This window comes from Hypanus sabinus, chromosome 6, assembly GCF_030144855.1.
Source record: "Hypanus sabinus isolate sHypSab1 chromosome 6, sHypSab1.hap1, whole genome shotgun sequence".
Lineage (NCBI taxonomy): Eukaryota > Metazoa > Chordata > Chondrichthyes > Myliobatiformes > Dasyatidae > Hypanus > Hypanus sabinus.
In genome coordinates, this window is record NC_082711.1 from 71,346,480 (window position 1) to 71,359,875 (window position 13,396).

The window sequence follows — 13,396 nt, forward strand, 5'->3', positions numbered from 1 at the left end:
CTTACTTTTGCCCACTGATGCTCTCGAACTTCTCACATCTTCCACAGTGAAGACTGAAGCAAAATGCTGATTACGTTTGTCCATTATTACTATCTCTTAAGCATTGTTTTCTAGCTGTCTGATATCCACTCTCAGCTCCCTTGTACTCTTCATATATCTTAAATAACCCTTTGAATCCTCTTTTATATTATTGGTTAGCTTACTTTAATTTTTTATTTTATCTCTCCTTATGGCTTTTACAGTTGTCTTCTGCTGGTTTTTAAGTCAAGTCAAGTCAAGTCACTTTTTATTGTCATTTTGACCATAACTGCTGGTACAGTACACAGGTAAAAACAAGACAACTTTTTCAGGACCATGGTGCTACATGAAACAGTTCAAAAACTACACTCAACTACGTAAAAACAACACAGAAAAAAAAACTACACTAGACTACAGACTTACCCAGGACTGTATAAAGTGCACAAAAACAGTGCAGACATTACAATAAATAATAAACAAGACAATAGGCACAGTAGAGGTCAGTAAGTTGGTGTCAGTCCAGGCTCTGGGTATTGAGGAGTCTGATGGCTTGGGGGAAGAAACTGTTACATAGTCTGGTCGTGAGAGCCTGAATGCTTTGGTGCCTTTTCCCAGATGGCAGGAGGGAGAAGAGTTTGTATGAGGGTTGCATAGGGCCCTTCATAATGCTGTTTGATCTGCCGGAGCAGTGTGTAGTGTAAATGTCGGTAATAGCGGGAATAGAGACCCCGATGATCTTCTCAGCTGACCTCACTATCCGCTGCAGGGTCTTGCGATCCGAGATGGTGCAATTTCCAAACCAGGCAGTGATGCAGCAGCTCAGGATGCTCTCAACACAACCTCCTTAGAACTTGATGAGGATGGATGTTAGGAGATGGACTTCCCTCAGCCTTCACAGAAAGTAGAGATGCTGCTGGGCTTTCTTTGCTATGGAGCTGGTGTTGAGGGATCAGGTGAGATTCGCCGCCAGGTGAACCCCAAGAAATATGGTGCTCTTAACGATCTCTACCGAGGAGCCGTTGATGTTCAGCAAAGAGTGGTCGCTCCGTGCCCTCCTGAAGTCAACAACCATCTCTTTTGTTTTGTTCACATTCAGAGACAGGTTGTTGGCTCTACACCAGTCCATTAGCCGCTGCACCTCCTCTCTGTAAGCTGACTCTTCGTTCTTGCTGATGAGACCCACCACGGTCGTGTCATTGGTGAACTTGATGATGTGGTTCAAGCTGTGTGTTGCAGCACAGTCGTGAGTCAGCAGAGTGAACAGCAGTGGACTGAGCACACAGCCCTGGGGGTCCCCCATGTTCAGTGTGATGGTGTTGGAGATGCTGCCTCCGATCCGGACTGACTGAGGTCTCCCAGTCAGGAAGTCTAGGATCCAGTTACAGAGGGAGGTGTTCAAGCCCAATAGGCTCAGCTTTCCAATCAGTTTCTGAGGGATGATTGTGTTGAATGCTGAACTGAAGTCTATGAACAGCATCCAAACGTACGTGTCTTTTTTGTCCAGGTGGGTTAGGGCCAGGTGGAGGGTGATGGCAATGGCATCGTCTGTTGAACGGTTGGGATGGTACGCAAACTGCAAGGGGTCCAGTGAGGGGGCAGCAGGGTCTTGATGTGCCTCATAACAAGCCTCTCGAAACGCTTCATGATGCTGGATGTGAGTGCAACGGGACAGTAGTCATTGAGGCAGGACACTGAAGACTTCCTTGAAGCATATTGGAACATTTACTAGCCTTCCAAAGCAATCTATTGACAAACTTCAACTCATTTAGAATGCCACTGCTAGACTTTTAACCAAAACCAGGATGAGCGAACAATCGCTCCCATACTAGTTACTCTGCAATTGCTTCCTGTGTCTTTTAGAATTGATTTTAATGTTCTCTTACTTGTTTTCAAAATTGGTACTGGTGAAGCACATTTGGAGGAGGGGTGGACTTCCTCACTGCCACATCATTTTTAAAAGCTTCCTAATCCTTCAACTTCCTGCTAAATTCCGTTATAGTATATGCCCTCTCATTTGCTTTTTAGTTGTCTTTGACTGCACTTGTCAGCCATGGTTCTGTCATTCTCCATTTAGAATTATCTTCTTTTGTATGTATCTAGCCTGTGCCTTCAGAATTGCTCCCAGAAACTCCAGCTAATGCAGCTCTGCCATCATCCCTGCTGGTGTCTCCTTTGGCCAGTCCACTCTCATGTCTCGGTAATTTCCTTTGCTTCACTGTAATACTGATACAGCTGACTTCCGAAGAGTTCCTTAACCTTAAACTCCCTAATCAAATCTGGTTCATTACACAACACCTAATCCAGAATTGCCTTTTCCCTAGTCGACTCAACCATAAATTGCTCAAAAATGTCATCTTGTAGGGTTTCTACAAATTCCCTCTCTTGGGATCCTGAATCAACCTGATTTTTCCAATCAGGAAATCCCCCATGACTATTGTAGCATTACCCTTTTTACATGTCTTTATATCTCCCATTGTAATTTGTACTGCATATAAAGCCCATCACGGTCATTTTACACTTGCGGTTTCTACACCTTGACCTCCCACATCATGAAGACCCTGGAGAGACTTGTGCTAGAGCAGCTCCAGCTTATGGTTAGGCCACACTTAAACCCCTCCAGTTCACCTACCAGCCCCGACTAGGAGTTGAGGATGCCATCATCTACCTGCTGAACCGAGTCTATGCCCACCTGGACAAGCTGGTGTTTTCTGACTTCTCCAGTGTGTTCAACACCAACCGCCCTGCTCTGCTGGGTGAGAAGCTGACAGTGATGCCGGTGGATGCTTCCCTGGTGTCATGGATTATTGATTACCTGACTGGCAGACGTGCGCTTGCAACACTGTGTGTCAGACAGAGTGGTCAGCAGCACTGGGGCTCCACACGGGACTGTCCTGTCTGCTTTTCTCTTCACCATCTACGCATCGTACTTCAACTACTGCACAGAGTCTTGCCATCTTCAGAAGTTTTCTGATGACTCAGCCATAGTTGGATGCATCAGCAAGGGAGATGATGCTGAGTACAGAGCTATGGTAGGAAACTTTGTCACATGGTGCGAGCAGAATCATCTGCAGCTTAATGTGAAAATGACTAAGGAGCTGGTGGTGGACCTGAGGAGGGCTAAGGCACTGGTGACCCCTGTTTCCATCCAAGGGGTCAGTGTGGACATGGTGGAGGATTATAAATACCTGGGGATATGAATTGACAATAAATTGGACTGGTCAAAGAATACTGAGGCTGTCTACAAGAAGGGTCAGAGCCATCTCTATTTCCTGAGGAGACTGAGGTCCTTTAAGATCTGCCAGACAATGCTGAGGATGTTCTACAAATCTGTGGTGGCCAGTGCTATCATGTTTGCTATTGTGTGCTGGGGCAGCAGGCTGAGGGTAGCAGACACCAACAGAATCAACAAACTCATTCATAAGGCCAGTGATGTTGTGGGGGTGGAACTGGACTCTCTGACGGTGGTGTCTCAAAAGAGGACGCTGTCCAAGTTGCATGCCATCTTGGACAATGACTCCCATCCACTCTGTAATGTACTGGTTAGGCACAGGAGTTCATTCAGCCAGAGACTCATTCCACCAAGATGGAACACTAAACGTCATAGGAAGTCATTCCTGCCTCTGGCCATCAAACATTACAACTCCTCCCTTGGAGTGTCAGACACCCTGAGCCAATAGGCTGGTCCTGGACTTATTTCCACTTGGCATAATTTACCTATTATTATTTAATTATTTATGGTTTTATATTGTTATATTTCTACTCTATTCTTGGTTGGTGCAACTGTAACAAAACCCAATTTCCCTCGTGATCAATAAAGTATGTCTGTCTGTCACCTCTCTCTAAGGATTTGAGTTGTTTTTTACCAACAGAGCCACCCTACCCCTTCTGCCAACCTGCCTGTTCTTTCAATACAATGTGTACCTTTGAATGTTAAGCTCCTATGATCATTCTACAGCCACAACTCAGTGATACCCATAATTGCAGACCTGCCAATCTTGAACTGCACTATAAGATAATCTACCTTATTCTTTATACTGTGTTCATTCAAACATATCACCATCAGTCCTGTATTCATTATCCTTTTCACTTTTGCCCCCATGTTACACTTCAACTCATCCCATTAACTGCAATTTTGCTCTATCATCTGTCTGTCCTTCTTCACAGTCTCACTACACATTGTATCTATTTATACACCAACTGCCTCATCCTCAACTGTATCACTCCGGTTCCCACCTCCCCCACCCCCCGCAAATTAGTTTAACCTGCATCACCCAAAAGCCTGAGAAAACCTGCCTAAAAGGACATTGGTCCCCCTTGAGTTCAAGTTCAACCTGTCCTTTTTGTACAGGTCACAATGATCCAAAATACTGAAACCCTGCTCCCTGAATAATTTGTCAGCCAAATCATCCTATTCTTACTCACACTGCTGTGTGATTACTATCATGGAGGTCCTGCTTTTCATTTTGCTGTCTCAACCCTTTTCCTGCCCATGATCTTGGAAACAATATGACTTCTGACTGTTTACCATCCTCCTTTAGAGTGCTGTGGACCTGACCTGAGATGTGCTTGACCCTGGCTCCTGGGAAGCAACATATCATTCGAGTGTCTCTTTCACATCCACAAAATGGAATCCCCTATCATTACTACCCTTCTCTTCTCCCCACTTCCCTCCTGAGTCACGGAGTCAGACTCAGTGCCAGAAGACCAGTCACTGTGGCTTCCTTTTAGTAGGTAATCCCCACAGTACCCAAAGCGGTATATTTATTATTGAGTAGAACAGCCACAGGGGTACTCAGCAATGGCTGCCTGTCTCCTTTCCCTCTCCCGATAGTCACATTGGTAGCTGCCTCCCTGTAACTCCTGTCAATCACTTTCTCATTCTCCTGTATGAGCCAATGGTCATTGATCTGCAGCTCCAGCTCTTAAACACAGTCTCTGAGGAGCAGCATCTTGATGCACTTCATGCAGATGTAGTTATCTGAAGAGGTCCCACAGCTCACATGAAGAACGTGACACTAATCCTGGATCCATTCTCAGCACATTAATTATATTCTAACAGACAAAAAAAGAGGGGGAAAAACTTACTCAAAACCTAGAGCTTCGTCTTGTTTTTACCTAAGGCTGCTGAGCTCTAACCCTGCCCTCTAACTCTATGACCACTCCACTTATATCTCTCTTCTTTTTATTGGCTCAAATAAAACTCACTCCCAATGGGACTTGTTGCTTTTAAATGGCTTCTATTCTGGTCCGATCCAGTGTTCTCACTCATCTGCACTTCCAATGAAACTTGAGTGTTTAAAATTCTCTCACTCACTTCTTCAAAGTATTACCTCAACTGCAGCTTCCCTCTCATTTTCCCATAATCTCCCATTCCATTTTGTATTAAAAAATCTGCCATTTGAATGAACTCCCTCATTAAGCTTTCAGTATTCTCTTGCCTGTGTTTATCTATTGTCATAACTTTTAATCTTGGCTATTTTAGCCAATTCCCATGTAACCTGGTCTGAATCAAGACTGTGTTTTTTTGTTTAACAACATCATCCTCAATATTAATAGAATCATCTATTAAATTGTGATCACATTTCCATAGTGATTTCTTCATTTTGGATTTATCCATTAGTCCTGTTGGAAGAATCTGCAATTTGAGAGTCATCTAACTTTCAGAGTTCAATTTGTTTAATTAAAACCATGGGCACAGATGTATTGGTGATAAGCACAGCTGAAGTTATCAAATTCCTTACAATACAAAGAAGCAATACTTAACAAGATGACAGTCAAAGTCTACTTCTCGGAAGCTCAAAGATTGACTCTACGGTTGATTGTGAGATAGTCTCCTTTCCTCCTTCTGTGGCCTGCTCATGGCTTATTCTCTCACATCTGGTCAAGTTTCCTCACTCTTTTGGAGTCCATTAATAATGACAATAATAATTACACTTTATTTATAGAGCACTTTCCATACAGATGATGTATTTTGAAGTGGTTTACAATGGGAAAGAAGTACAGACATGAAAATAAAATAAAAAAATAAAAATAAACATGAAAATAAAAGATGTATCAACTGAGGCCTCATCCCTTACAGTATATTCTTAGGTATTGAATTCCACAGTTTAGGAGCATAGTTCAAAAAAGCTGTCTTGCCAATTATCATTTGAGGGAAATTGTTTAAATTTAAGAGATGGTGGAAGAAAACTTCAGAGCTCGAGCAGGATTATGAAACAAAAACAGATTCTGTGATGTTCTCCAGTTCCAGACCATTGAGAATGTTGAAAACAAGTAAGAGAACATTAAAATCAATTCTAAAAGACACAGGAAGCAATTGCAGAGTAACTAGTATGGGAGCGATTGTTCCCTCATCCTGGTTTTGGTTAAAAGTCTAGCAGTGGCCTTCTGACTGAGTTGAAGTTTGTCAATAGATTGCTTTGGAAGGCCAGTGAAAAGGGAATTGCAGTAATCTAATTTATTTGATATAAAGGCTTGAATTAGTTTATCAGAGTCATTATGTGACAGATATAAACACACCTAAGCAATATTTCTTAGTGTAGAAGTGCTTCTTTGGTCACTTCCTTTTGTGTGGGATTCAAAATTCAAATATGAATCAAGCATAACATCCACGCTAGTTACTTCTGATTTTACAAGAGGAGCCAGATTCCCAAGTTTCTCAAACAATTTATCTGTTTTGGCTTTGGAACCAATCTAAAGTATTTCAGTTTTGTCTTCATTTAGGTTTGGTAAATTATTGCTCATCCATTTTTTTACGTAGCAATATCAGAAGTCGGAGAAGATAGTGTGTTATTATCATCAGGCTGAACTGATGATAATTGTGTGTCATCTGTGGAAATCAAGTTTATGCTCTCTAATGATGTCTCCAGAGAGGCTAACCCAGTTCTCAGGGTGATCTGGGAGAATGTTGTGGTCAATTGCATCAAAGACAACACTCAGATCGAGAAGAATTAGAACTGAGACTCTGTTGGCATCAGTGCTGAACCTAAGGGTCACTGACAATTTTGGTAACTGTCATCTCCATGCTGTGGTTTGCTCTAAAACCTGACTTGAAACTTCTCTGGAATATTGTTGTCATTCAGAAAGTTTTTGCATTGATTGAAAATGACTATCTGAGAGATCTTGCCCAGGAAGGGAAGATTTGATATATGCCTCTAGTTAGCTAGTATCCGACTATAAAGGTTTGGCTTTTGTAAAAAGGGATTTGACAGCCGCTGTTTTGAAAGCATCTGGAAAAGTTCCAGTTTCAAGGGATGTGGCACTAATTTTCCTAACAGAATTGAAAGAACAATTAAAAGAGTCCTTGAAAAGTGTGATAGAGACACGGTCAGGACAGCAAGTAGATGGTTCACTCTTATAGAGATCTTAATCAGAAATATTTGTGGATTTTGACATGGTTCCTTTCTTTTTAAAAGGCTGGCTACAGAGGTTAACAGTATCTGTAGCTATAATCTCTGTATGGAAATAATTTTGTAGATAAAAATTACTGTAATTTCCTCTCATTTTTGGCAGCTGTGTGACTGAAGATTTTATAAGTTGGGGTAGGGTTCAACAGCTGGTTTATAGTTGAGAACAATATTCTTGAATCACCACCATTCTCTATAGTAATCTTGGAAAAAAGGGCTCTTCTTGCAGAGTGTATACCAGCATTAAAAGAGCCTAGTTTTTCCATTTTCTCTCTAATCATACTCTGCATGATCACTTGAGTTTATGGACAGAATTGTTTAACCATGATGATTTTTACTAAGTGATCTCTTTTTAACTCCGTGGAGCCACTGTGTTTAATATATTTATCAAGTTATTATTGAAAGAACCAACCATTTCATTTATTGAGCAGATTAAGTCACATGGGTCAGGTAAACTGGCCAGCTCAGATAATTTAAGTTGCTTTGTAGCATCAAGAGGCCACGTTTAACAGTAATTTCATTTATCGCCTTAGTTCCAGGCAGGAGGGCATCAAAAGGTACACAAAAATGATCAGTGATAGTGGCATCAGAAAGAGAGACTTTAATACCATTTAACTCTTCTGATATTACTAAATCAAGTATATTTCTAAGTTGATTGTGCTCAGTGAAATGTTGGGTAAAATCTAGGCTGTCCAGTAAAGTCATGAATTCAGCTGCCAGAGAGTTCACATTTTAAGCCATTTGATTCTGATTATCTGTCTTTTTAAAAAACTTGACATTATTCAGGATGTATATTGTATACATTTCTCTGACATTAAATTGTACCTTTGAAACCTTTAATACTGAATTAATATGTAGCATTATTTTATGATGTATAGAAACATTTTTCTTCATCAGTAATGATCAAAGTATAGAAGAAAATCTCCTTGGATGTTTTACTGTTAGTTTAAGCCATTTCTTATATTGTCTCACTGCAAAATACTAGATCTAAAAGAGGTTATTTCCAGTGGGGTGCTTGGTCAATCAAAACAGAAAGATAATTGGGAATGGGCGTTTGCTCACTTTGTTTTAGTGAAGGACATGTGCCTACTTTTTTTAATGAAGCAGACACTGTGATGATCTGAAATAAAAGAAAAGAAAGATAGAAGCTATGATGAAGAATGTGTAACTGGGAAAGGTGAAGTCAAAATGACTGACTTTGACATCCAGGTAGCTGTTGCCTTAGTATGCCATCCAGGGACCCTGGAAAAATTAGGCATCAACGAATTGTTGTTGACATCTCTAACACCTATCTCATGCAAAGGAAAATGGGTGTGATTAAATCTTTCCAGAGCTGTAGTTCATTACAGGAGTTCCTAAGGGCCATATCTTAGACCAACAAATTCCAACTACTTCATCAAGAATGTTCCTTCCATCAGAAACAAGACTGTTTGTTTATTAATGAGTGCGCATAATCAATTCCATTCATTCCATGTTGTCACACAGTAAAATACCGACCGCAATCGGGCATAGTTAGCATGTGCCATTTGTGCCACAGAGGTGCAGCCAATGACTGCTTACCCTAAACGTCTAGTGACGTTGCCATCTTTGATCACCCCTCTGATTAAAAAAAATGTAATTTATGGTGAAGAAGCTTGGAAGTATATTTAAGTTCCTTTTTTAATCTCTGGAACTCTGTCCCTATGAGAGTACCTTCATCATAAAGTGAAACCAATGTTTCTCCTTTGGACTGTCTCCAATGTAACTATCCATTTTTAGGCAAGTGGATCAAAGCTTTGCACAATATTTCACATGTGACCTCTCCAGTGGGAATAAGGTCATTCTATTCTTAAATTCCAACCCTTTCACAATGATAGGTAAAATGCAATTTGCCCCCTTAGATACTTGTTGGACCTGTCCAATAACTTTAAGTGATTCAAGCACTAGAAAACCCAGGTCCTTCTGAACTTCACACATGTGCGGTCTCTCTCTATTTAGCTAATAATCTGCCCTTTGATTTGAAATGCAGGACCTTGCCTTTCCCCACATCAACGTCCATTTGCTGGGTTTCTATGATTAAGTAAGAGAGGATGTAGAAAAGATTCACAATCATGTTGCCTGGGCAAGATGGCTTGAGATATAAGGAGAGTTTGGATAGACAGGGACTGTTTTGCTTGGAGCAGAGGAGAATGGTGATCTCACAGAAATTTATAAGGTTATGAAAGGCACAGACATTGCATTTTCCCAGGGTAGGGGAGCAGAGGGCACAGGGAATAGATTTTAAAGTAGACATGAGGTACAAATTTTTCACACAGAGGGTTGTGGACCACATTGCTAAATTTGGGAACAAAGGTTTCAAAGGTTTCGAATGTACAATTTAATGTCAGAGAAATGCATACAATATACATCCTGAAATGCTTTTACTTCACAAACATCCATGAAAACAGAGGAGTTCCCCAAAGAATGAATGACAGTTAAAACATTAGAACCCCAAAGTCCACCCCCCAGCTACCCCCTCCTGTGTTTAAGTGGCAGCAAGCAACAATCTCCCCTTCTCCCACCAGCAAAAAAAAACATCGGCACCACCACCGAGTACTCAAGTGCAAACAATGCAACAGCAAAGACATAGACTTGCATTTACCCCAAAGACTACGCGTTTCACCCGGTATTCGACATACCACAGGTTCTGTCTGTCATTAATAAAGGAGAAAGGGGCATCTCCATTTTCCCAGCGAGCGGGGAGACATAACAAACAACTCACTGGTTTACAATGTTAAAAGTCCGCCATGTGGGACTTCAAACAATAACATTGTTTAAAACACATTTGAACAGGTTTATGGATAGGAAAAGTAAGCACAGGCAAATGAGATGGTTCCGATCTTGGTTGGCATGGCCAAGCTGGACCAATGTACCTGTTTCTGTACAACTCTACATTCAAGAATATGGTTCACCATTATCACTCTATCCAAGCGTGGACAATAAATCATGGTTTCCCAGTGATCCTAAGAGGCTGTAAATTAATAAATATAAAAATTAAGACTTTGAATTGAAAACATTTCCCCATCAATATAGATTACATGCATAGATACAGTTCCATTAAGATGAGAATAATGGAGATGCATGTTGGAAAATGACCCTTATTATCTTACCACTGCATGGAAAGGTAAAATTACTGTGGATGAATAAAGCTTGCTTGGTTGTCTTGTCTGTAAGTCTCATTTATATCTAAATACTCTGCCTACTTCAACTTGTTACACTGCTGATTAACTCAATTTCACATACTGAGGCAAATGAGGCAAAAAAGCTTAATCGGCATTCTAGTGATGTGCAGAAATGTTTTTCTTTTAGTAAGTGTAAGATTATCAAAGTATTAATATTATCCATAGTTTCCTGTGTTGTGGCTGAGATCTTTTATTCAAAATAGATGATATGCAAAAATACTTACCATTAATTCCTATTTCTCTATGAACATTTTTTGAAAATATGAAAATCACCTATCAAATTATATACTTCATATTTTTTGTTTTGGTTTGTTACAGAGCTAATTGTGTGTGTGTGTGTGTGTGTGTGTGTGTGTGTGTGTGTGTGTAAAACCAATGTCTGTAAAGAGCATTGGTTATTTGGCTGGATGTACAGTGTATTTTATTTATTTCTAAGTAGACACGTAGCAAAAAATGTACTGCAGATATTTAGATTTTGCCTCTTTGCCAGAATATCAACCATCCATTAAATAATATGCATTTAAAGGAACACAGAATCCTTTATTGTGGGACCGGGAAACTGTTAACTTCACATCATCTCCTTTGCAGTGGATAGTTAAATGTATTCTTAAAGTTCACAATGTTCTGTATCAGCGAGCAAAAGGATTTGTTATACAGATGAGGCCAATGCCAGACTGTGTTTTGCAGAGGACAACAGATAATGACTGAAACAAACTCTGGACAGCAGTAATGCTGGTGTGCAAACAGGAAATGACCAAAAATGCACTGGTATGATATATTACCCCCCAAGAGAATCACTACCTTGTTGTGTTTTAGAGGCTTACACACCTCAGTGACCTGGAGAACTGTGTTGGGTGGAGTCAGGGCTTTGAGCTTTGGCACTTGGTAGCATCACCCATGCTAAACAGGTCAATAAGCATAGAGGTCAGACTAAGAGTAGTCTACTAGTGTTCCAGGTTCAGGGGTTCATCTCAGGACTAACTGGTAAAATAAAATTGTTACAGAAATGATGAAGAATCCTTCTACATCTCAGTGTGATGGTATTCCAGAGTTTCCACCCAGGGCTTACATGACTGACAGTAGTGAAAACGAGGAGGAAGCTATTGACATGATGAAGAAACCACCAGAGATGAAGGACCTTCATTGCTGCCCTAAATGCCAGTAGCATAACGGGCAGGAGCAGATGGTATATTACATGCATGGAGGAGAAGAGATTTTCATTACTTTCTTTAAGGACATTAATGCACAATACTTTGCAACCACTTTTACTCAAGTGGGCAATTACATAGATAGGCTTGTTTTAAAACAGTTCATATAATGTAGTTATTATCAGTATGTGGTATTCTTTCTAAGACTGGAATGATATTCTGCAGTTTTTTAAACATTTTTCAATGGCTTTATCCATCATGTTATACTTTCCGGGGGTCTTCTGCCAAAATATACAAGATCCATACAGGTGCCATAAATTATATATTATTTGAAGATATTTCTTCTTTTACATTGCAAAATGAATTTCAATGGGATGTTTCTGATGGTGGATTTGGAACAGAATTGCACTATCTTTGGCAAATATGTGAAATAAAAATCTTTTGACTTTACCCAAGAATCTAGGCCTCAGTTCCATCCTGAGAATGTTGTAAAACAAACTAAATTAAATTTTCATACAAAATTTGTTTTCCCTTTGATAATTTTCTTCTTGACTGAAAATAACAGGAAACCTATGGAAGTAATGCTAAGGTTACAAGTAGATGCAAATTGTGACTTTTAAAGAAAATATTCATGCTTGATTGCTTTGGTCAAAGCATTGCTTTGTCAGGCAGAACAGAAGGATAAATCTGAATCATTTCAAAGTTCAAAGTAAATTCATCATTAAAATACGTATATCTCACCATACATTACCATGGAATTTATTTTCTTTCAGGCATTCACAATAGAACAAAGAAATATAATAGATACAATGAAAAACAACTCATAAAGACTGTCAAGCAACTAAAATAAGACAAATTATGCAAATACAAAAAATAATAATAAATAAGCAAATACATAGTACTGAGAAGATGAGTGGTAGAGTACTTGAAAGAGAGCCATAGGTTGTGATCAATGAGCAATTCAGTGTTGAAGCAAGTGAAGTTATCAATGCTGGTTCATGAGCCTGATGGTTGAAGAAGAACTTTTCCTGCACCTGATGTTGTGGGACCCAAGCATCCCTTAGCTCTTTCCCAATAGCAACATTGAGAATAGAGTATGACTTAGGGGTGATGTGTCTTGATGACGGAGTCTGCTTGATTGTGGTAGCATTCCTTACTGGTGTGCTCAGTGATGAGGAGTGTATTTCCTGTGATGAGCTGGGCTGCATTCACTACTTTTTGTTGGCTTTTTCCATTCTTGAGCATTGGTGTTTCCATTCCAGGCCATAATGCAACATGACCTGGTTAAGATACTCTCCTCTGTGTACCGAAAGAAGTTTGCCAAAGTTTTGGATCACATGGCGAATTCATGCAAAGCTCTAAGTAGAGGTGCTTCCATGCCTGTTTCATAATGCCATTTACGTGCTAGTCCAAGGACCAGATCCTCTGATATGTTAACGCCTTGGGATTTTAAAGTTGCTGACCCTCTTCACCTCTAATCCCCTAATGTGGTCTGGCTCGTGGATCTAAAGCAACTTCCTTTTGCAGTCAATAATCAGCTCCTTGGCTTCACTGACATAGATTGAGAGGTTATTGAGGCACCATTCAACAACATTGGCAATCTCCTTCCTATATGCTGATTTGT